This window comes from Furipterus horrens, unplaced genomic scaffold (assembly GCF_987537825.1).
Source record: "Furipterus horrens unplaced genomic scaffold, mFurHor1.1.pri manual_scaffold_9, whole genome shotgun sequence".
Lineage (NCBI taxonomy): Eukaryota > Metazoa > Chordata > Mammalia > Chiroptera > Furipteridae > Furipterus > Furipterus horrens.
The window spans coordinates 14,735,373-14,744,967 of NW_028327179.1; positions in this window are offsets into that span (position 1 = coordinate 14,735,373).

Sequence of the window (9,595 nt, forward strand, 5' to 3'; positions counted from 1 at the left end):
TTCTTTCTCTTTTCTTAACATCTTTTGCTTATACCTAAATGTAATCCTTGTCTCTTATTCAGTCTTTAAAAATCTTGTTTTATTCCCCTTTTTTGTTTACCAAGTTGTAAATATTGAGAGTATTCAGTATCAAGCACCATGCCAAAGGAAAGATAATGTGGTTCATGTCTTCAAAAAGCCCACATTCTAGTAGGAAACACACTTAAATGACTACTGTAACATTAAGAGGAGAGTGTTTTAACCAAGAGGTGGCTGATGTTTCAGGTGGCCTTTATAAAAAGGTATAGGAGCATGAGTCCTTTTCTCCCTCAAAGCAGATATAAAATTAGATTATGATGATCTATGTAATAGGAGATCTTTGGGATTGAAGTATGTTAGACATCCTAATTTAAAAGCTAACATTTCAATGTCTTAAAGAATTCTGCCAAAAAGGATCCAGGCAAGATGAAGGCATAGGTAGACATGGCTTGCCTCTTTACATAACCACTGAAATTCCAACTAATATATAGAACAACCATTAGCCAGAGCCGTCAGATATCAAGATGAATGAAAGTCTGACAACTGCGGAATTAAAGAAACCATATCCATAGAGACATAGTGGGCAAGCTGTTGCCATATATGAGACTCCGTCTGCGAAGGCAGGTCAACTGTTGGACCTGCCCTGGAGATCCACAGAGACTTGGTCCCACCCAGACTGCTTTCTCCATATGAATGTCTGGTCTTGGCTCATGCTTCACAACTTCCTAAATCCTATCAAACAAGCAACAGCTGGCCTCAGTGAGCCCTAGGCCTGGCACTAGCAGCAGCCAGCTTAAATTCACAGTTTGGCCTCACCTGGGAATCTCTAAGCCCAGCACAAGTAGCAGCCATCTCAGACTGGTTTATAGCTCAGGCAGGGTGGGGGTAAAACAGGTGGGGGCTGACCTTGACCTGCACCACTCCGGAAACCCCAGGGCCGACACCCAGTGCTCAGCTACAGACCATGTAGGAGCACCACCCCCCTGCCCCTGCAGAGCTGATCCTCCATGGAGGGTGGAGGGTGGTGGTCAGTGATCACAGCCAGTCCTTGCAGCTTACCGGTGTGGGTAAATCCCTCCCATTTACCTGCCAACAGCAACAAGGCTCAACTATAAGGGGGTTGTACTCAACTTGGGTGATAGGGAAGGCTGTGCCACAGGACCCTATAGGACAGCTACTACATTAGGCAATACTATCAAGAGGTGGAGTCAGAGCATTTCTACCCAATACACAAACAAACGGGGAAGCCGTCAAATTGAGGAGGCAAAGAAATATGGCCCAAATGAAAGAATAGAACACAGCCCCAGAAAGAATAAATGGAACATAGCCAACCTATCAGATGCAGAGTTCAAAACACTGGTGATAAGGATGCTCTGAGATGTCTTAAGTATGACAAAAGCATAGGAAAGAAATGAAGACCACACTAAGTGAAGTAAGGGAAAATCCATGGGGAACCAACCATGAAGGGAGAAAAAAGCCAGGGTTCAAATCAACAGTTTGGAATGTGGAAGAAATAAACATTTCAACCAGAACAGAATGAAGAAATAAGATTCAAAAAAACGAGAATAAGAAGATTCTGGGATATCTCCAAAAGTGCTAACATCCAAATCATATAGGGGTGCCAGAAGAAGAGGAAGAGTAAGAAATTGAAAACTTACTTGAAGAAGTAATGAACGAATACTGTCCTAATTTGCAAAGGAAATGGTCATTCATACAAGTCAAGGAAGCAGAGTCCCAAACAAGTTGGACCAAAGAGGACCACACCAAGGACATCATAATTAAAATGCCAAAGGTTGAAGATCAAGAGAGAATCTTAAAAGCAAGAGAAAGGCAGTTACCTACAAAGGAGTTCCCATAAGACTACTAGCTGGTTTCTCAAAAGAAACTGTAGGTGAGAAGTATTCAAAGTGATGAAAAAGCAAGGACATAACCATGACTACTATACCCAGCAAAGCTATCATTTTAGAATGAATGGGCAGATAAAGTGCTTCCCAGACAAGGTAAAGCGAAAAGGAATTCTTCACCAAACCATTCTTACATGAAATGTTAAAGGGACTTGGGCTCTTCCTCAAGGATCCCGGGGTGACCATGCTGCAGCTGCCTGTGTTTCCCAATGAACGATATTTTGGATGGGAAGGAACTCTAGACACAGCCTAGGACTGCTCTAGCCTGGCAGAAGTTATTTGGGTGTTCTAAGGAGACAGGCTCTGAAGCATAAGCCTGCCATTCTTCCAAAATTGTGTAGCTTTTGTATCTTCCATTGTTTTAGTTTGTAAGAAATAAGATAATTAAAAACTAACAAGGAATGCTAGGAGAACTCAGGTGTTAGAGGTTAGCCTTAATTGATAGGCTTAAGGGACTAATGCATGTGGGAAGCTGTTATTCCAAAATTGTGTAGGTTTGAATACTTTCACCAAAAAAAAAAAAAAGTGTTAAAGGGATCTATTAAAAAGATCAAAACCATGAACATTAAAATGACAACAAACAACTATATCAACAACTGAATCTAAAATATAACAAAAACAAATGAAGCAAACAACCAGAATAGGAATGAAATCATATGTCTGGGGATCATTTGGATGGTTATCAGGTGGGAAGGAGCAGAAAAGGAGAAATGGTGCAGAGGTGAAGAAGCGTAATTGGTAGGAACAAAATAGGGGATGTTAAGAATAGCATAGGAAACGGTGAAGCCAAAGAACTTACACACACAACCCGTGGACATGAACTAAGGGAGGAGGGATTGCTGGGGGGAAAGGGGTGCCAAGCAGAGGGGGCAAAGGGAAAAGAATTGGGGCAATTGTAACAGCATAATCAATAAAATATACTTTAAAAATTTTAATGCCAATAAGGGCTATTGAAAGAACAGCAATTTCTTGTTGGTCCCTGGAGGGTTTTTGTTCTTACACGTTGTATACAGGACCCATAAAATTACTGTGTTTTTCACAAACTGCATAGAGCAGGGATCACATAGTACATACATTTATTCTACACTCTTAAACCTACGTAACTTTAACAACATACATATACAGTACCGCAAAATCCTGCGATATGGTGAAAGATTCACGATAAATAAATACAATATTTTTAAAAATCGCGCGATACAGTGAGGCTGTGATAAGTGAACCGCGATATAGTGAGGGACTCCTGTAATACGTTTTTTACAGACTGGTGGTAAAACGCAGGAAACGTAGTTATTGGGGTTACTACACGTATATGTGACGCCGCTTCCTTATACACAGTACTATGCAGGTATAAACATCCCCACGACAATAGATTAGGTACGGGATGGCAAGATCATAAATAATAAAGGGAAATGGGCTTATAACAAAACATCCTACCTGCAAATTTACAAATTTTGTGGCGTACCTCTTCATAGAGGTAAATGTTTTGAGCGCTATCACACTTTAAGACAAAATTAGTATTATTTACTTCATTAAGTTATTTGTTGATTGACAATTATTTTTGTAATAAATATTGATGAAAATTAACATTTTTTTCTTTTTGTGTTTTCAACCGTATGCTCTATATTCATTTATACAAAAAATGCCTTTATCTTTCATCATAATGATGAATACATTCTAAGGTAAGAAAATCAAAGTTTATAAAAAACTTCAAAGTAGTTTTCAATTTGTCGTGATTTTATGTAACGACAAAATTCACACGCGTATTTCAAAAAATCCAATGTGTTAAGCGACATTACTAAAAGATTAGGATTCATTGCCCTAAAGAGAACATTAATCTGCTGACTATGGGTATACTTTAAAATTTAAGCCGTATATCCACAAAAAAAGTGGAAATAGCCACAATTTGGAAGAAAATAGCCATATGAAGAGACCATAAACATAATGTGTTATACACATGTTAATGGAGAAAAAGCAGGGAAGGAGAATAGGTAAGAAAGGGGAGAGGTTGGAGTTTAAATAGGGCTGTCTTTGAAGTCTTCCCTGAGTAGGTGAAATCTGAGTAAAATCTGAAGATTAAAAGGAAAGGGAGCCTTGTAGATATGTGGAAGGAGGTGTAAGAAACAGCAAATGTTCTGCCTTGTAAGGTATTAGAATACCTGCGATGTTGGAGAAGACACGGATAACCGTAAGAGCTGGGCCCTGCTGTGGAGGGGAGGGGGTTGGGGGTCGTGGTTTCCACAGTGGAGGCAAGTCCTGAAGTCAGAAGTGGGTGCATGGGTGTAATGTCACAGATACATGAATATACGTTAGGCTTAAAGACGACATGCTATGTTGCATTGATGTGCAACATATAAATAAAATTGGGGTATTTCTGGGTGTCTTCCGTTAACTATTAAAGCGAATTTTTTTTTCAACTGATTGAAGGTAAGAAAAACTTGTTTTCAACTCTTGCAACAGTGGTTGCTACTTAATATTTTTGAGTCGTGGAGCCCTTAAAAATCTGGGGAAAAAATTCAATCTGTCTTCCTAGAAAAAGTGTACATATAAAATAATTTGTGTATACAGATACTTGGTTTTTAAATTATTTTTTGCATAGAATAAAATTATAAGAATACACACCAGTTTTCTAATAGTAGTTAAGTTATCCTGTAAAGTCATCGTCTGGAGAGGAAGTTGGAGAAAATAGAGCAATTTTACATACAAATTCAGGAACATTACATACCTCTGTGGATAAAAGCTCCTGTTAAGGACATTGCCCATGAATTCAAGAAGAATTTTTCCTGGCTGCTTGGTTTTTAGGATGTCGCTTAGAACATTTGAATTTCCTAGCACTTTGAGAACTATGAAGCATAAATATATATTGCTTCATTATGGCAATTAAGTCATTTATAACGCAAAATAAAGGTTTATTCAAAATATGCCCACTCTGATGCCAAACTTAATTCTTTAGGTTTATGAATGATCTTCCCCCGCCTAATGAATTTGGAATTAAGTGAATTGAATGGTCAAAATCAGTTCATTTTTGTATTACATAAAATATGTGAAAAGAGAAACACCATCAATGGGGAGTAATGAATACAGAAAACAAGAAAGGCCCAAATAACTTTCAAGGAAGCAAATAACACATGTAACTGGAATACCAAGTTTTGTCCATTTCAGCTCCCACCAACAGTATATGAAAAGGAGGTCTTTTCTAGAAGATCTTACTAAAGGAAATTAAGCTAGACTCGGAGTTATTTACACCACAAAATTATTTCAAAGTGAAAGTGAGGTAACAGTTCTTAATATGGTGAGTACAAAACTAAAACGGTGGAGGGGAGGCTACATGATGTTAGTACAAAAAATTAACATGCATACTACAGCATCCTGTTTGATTAATTCTGCCCTACACTTGTAATTGACCCCCAAAAGGCTAACCAATAGGGAAATCCCGCATGGTGTTCAGAGGTTAAAGAGAAAGCATGTATAGCCCTGGCCAGATAGCAGAAAGATCGAAAGCAGTTGCTCAACTCTGAAACCAGCCCTGAGACCTCACCCTGATACTGTGATGTGTATCTAGGTATGTATCTCTGATGGTGATTTAATCCAGGAATAGGTTTTCATGCCATAATTTTCAGACTTCTACAAATACTGCAATTTTTGTGTGTAAATCTGAGAGACTACTCAATGCAAGGGATGTAACACTTAAATAATGAGTTGGGGATAACATTGAAAAAATTGGGGGGGGGGGGCGATGAGACTATCAGAGAGGGCCTAAATACACTCCTCTCCCCTCAGAGATGAGCACTAATACATGGGTAATTGAAGCCCCACAGTTTTAGGAGAGTGTGGCTCTTATCACTCTTAATTTGGAAAAAATTAAAAGTACTAAAGGGCAGAATGGGGAGTTAGTGTTTCATTTGTGCAGTTTCAGTTGGAGAAGAAAAAGTTGGACGGTGGTATGGTTGCACAACAATGAATGTACTTAATGCCACAGATCTGTGCACTTACAAATGGTAATTTATGTCTAGTTTAGCACATGCACAAAACACAAAGGAAAAAAAGCTCCCTAAAAATGAAGAGCCACACATATCTAACTTGGTACTATTTCTTGCTATTGTATTTTGCGATTTGAACGTTGCAAAGTGACTAGGTAACCAATGAGCTAATTGCTCACTTTCTGACTGCTGGATCGCTGGTGCCTAGAACAGATCCTGGTGTGGAGTAAATAAATATTCAATTAACACCTGTAATGAAAGAATGAATGAATAAGGACAGTAACATGGGGAAATGACCCATTTCTTAAGTCCATTAACTTAAGAAATTCCCAATCAGAAAGTTCCATCCAGTTAAAGAGCTAAAATATAAAACAAATATGACAGAAGTGTAGGCTGAAAATATTCAATCATGATGACCCTAAAAAGGATTAAGAATCACTTTTAAATCTGTTTAGTTAAGGAATAGAAATGGCAATTTAACATAATTATAAAAGTATTGGTGCCTAAGTCACCTTGTAAATTCATTCCTATGGAACAGATAGATCCTCAATGTCAGTACCAGGCATTCCTCAGGAGTCCTTGGAGCAGTGGACACAGCAGTGCTAAGTAGGTGCAAGGTGATGAAATCCACATTATGGAAGTGCAGGAGCCACCTGGCTTAAGAGGGATGCATCAGTACCCAGTACCTCTCGTAACAGCTCCAGAGACATAGCTTCCAAAGTTCGTGGAAGACATAACTAGTTATGTCACTGCAGTCAGAGCCTTCAAAGTATGGTGTCCCTATCAGATAGTGTCTTCCAGTCCAGGTGCAGTTCACCAATCAAGTCATTTTTACCAGAAGGAAATGTGACAGTTGACATACTGTCATTATCAGGGTGCCAGAGGAATAAATTTAGTGAAAAGTCAAATTCTCATGAAGAAGGGCTCGAAGGGTCTTTTAACCACTTATAATAACCCCTACAAGATGGGAGGTTGGGGGAGTGAATGAAATTATTCCAAAGAGCACATGGAAGAATGTACAAAGGAACGCACAAACAGAGGAAGAGTTCAAAATAGATTCAAGTACATATGAAAACTTATATGATAAAGATGATGTTTTATTTTGGTTAAATAAAAGGGTAGGTCAAAAGATGGTATAATTGACTATTTAGAAGAAGATAAGTTTAGCCCTGGCTGGTGTGGCTTAGTGGATTGAACGCTAACCTGCAAAGCGAAAGGTCACCAGTCCAATTCCCGGTCAGGGCACATGCCTCAGTTGTAGGCCAGGACCCCAGTTGGAGCTGTGTGAGAGACAGCTGATGTTTCTCTCCCTCTCTTCCCTTCTCTCTAAAAATAAATAAAAAAATTCTTTAAAAAAAAAAACTTTAGAAAATAAATGTAGACCCTTGCTTCATACTACGTTAATATAAACTACAAGTGGGTTAAATATCTAAATGTAAAAAAATAAAATATCTAAATACAAAAAAAAAGTTATAAGTTACCATTTGTGAATGATGGTATTAATTATTAAGAGACAAGCAAGATTCTTCAGCGAGTGACAAAACTTGTGGGTAAAAATTTGAGAAATAATGAGAAACCATCTGAAAATTACTCCATACAAGGTACTTGCTAATTACAAAGGGGACATGTTTGTAATTTTATATTGGAGAAACCTGGCAGACACCTTATAACCAAGTGATCAAAGTTAACATCACTAGTAACAGGGCAAATGGATATCACGTTCTTATTGATATGATGCACTAAGAACAACATCGCTTTTGTGGCATTTCCACAAAAACTATATAACTTGATTCTATCATGGGAAAAAACAAATAACCCCCAATTTAGAGATATTCTATAAAGTAACTGATCACATACATCATAAATTTCAGTATGATGAAAGACTGGAATATTTCAGATTAAAGGAGTCTGCAAAGTTTCTTTGGAGAAATCAGCTGACAGTCTTTTGGGAACTCCCTTGTAGGAACTAACTTCTTTTCTCTTGCTGCTTTTAAGAATCTCTCTTTATCTTTAACCTTTGGCATTTTAATTATGATGTGTCTTGGGGTGGGCCATTTTCACCATCTTGTTTGGGACTCTGTGTGCTTTCTGGACTTGCATGTCTATTTCCTTCACCAAATTAGGAGGTTTTCTTTCATTACTTTTTCAAATAGATTTCCAATTTCTTGCTCTTTCTCTTCTTCTGGCATCCTTATGATGCAAATGTTGGACCTCTTGAAGTTGTCCCAGAGACTGCTTACACTATCCCACTTTTTGGATTCTTTTTTCTTCTTGTTGTTCTGATTAGTTTTTTGTTTTTGTTTTTTGTGTTTCTTCCTTATGTTCCACATGATTGATTTGGTTCTTGGCTTCATTCACTCTACTGTTGTTTCCCTGTAAATTGTTCTTTATTTCAATTAGTGAACCCTTCATTTCTGACTGGATCATTTTTTATGCTGTTGAGGTCCTCACTAAATTCCCTGAGTATCCTTATAAGCAGTGTTTTGAATTCTGCATCTGATAGATTGCTTATCTCCATTTTGTTTAGTTCTTTTTGGAGTCTTGATCTGTTCTTTCATTTGGGCCATGACTCTTTGTCTCCTCCTTTTGGCAGCCTCCCTGTTCTTGTTTTCTTTTTTATTAGGTAGGGCTGCTATGACTCCCTGCTTTGGTAGCATGGCCTAATGTAGTAGCTGTCCTGTAGGGTGCAGTGGCACCACCTCCCCTATCACCCAAGCTGGGTGCTCAAGGTGCTTCCTTCATGTAGTTGGGCCTTGGTTGCTGTTGGCAGGTAAATGTGAGGGATTTACCCAGACCAGTCAGCTGCAAGGACTGGCTGTGACCACTGACCACCACCCTCCATCCTCCATGGAGGATCAGCTGTGCAAGGGCAGGAGGTGGTGCTTTGATGTGGTCTGTAGTTGCCCACTGGGTGCACTGGCCCTGGGGTTTCCTGGGTGGTGCAGGCCAAGGTCAGTCACCACCTGTCTTTTGCCTGGACCACCCTGCCTGAGCTATAAAGCAATCTGAGATGGCTGCTACCTGTGCTGGGCTTGGAGACTTCCAGGGATGCCAAGCTGTGAATCCAGGTTGGCTGCTGCCAGTGCCAGGCCTGGGGTCACTTAGCAAGAGACACAGGGGCTGGGACCTCACTGAGGTTGACTGTTGCTTGTTTGAAAGGATTTAGGAAGTTGTAAAACATAGCTGAGACCAACCAGTCATATGGAAAAGCCACTGTTACAGCTGTAAACTGAGTGGGATGGAGCCTCAGGGAACCTCCAGGGCAGAGCAAACAGTGTTGGCCAGGTTGATGGAGTCTCAGATATGGCACCCTGCAGGCTCTATGGCTCTCTGCGGGGAGGGTTCAGGAAAGGGCCAATGGTCTCTGCCTGCCTTTCTATCCGGGAGAAAGCTGCCCCCCAGCTCCAGCCTTGATGCCAGACACTTCAGTTCCTCCCTGTATGCCACTGGTGCCTTTCGATCTGTTACCCCAGTGCTGGACCTCAGAGGGAGTGAGTCTTAGTAATTCTGCGTGTGGGTTCTTTAAGAAGAACTGCTTGGGACTCCAGAATTTCCTTCCACTGACTCAATCTCCACTGATTTTTGCAGCCAGAAGTTGTGGGGACTTATCTTCCTGGCACTGGAACCCTGGGCTGGGAAGTCTGATGTGGGGCTGGGACTCCTCACTCCTGAAATATCCCTCCTAAATTTTTATCC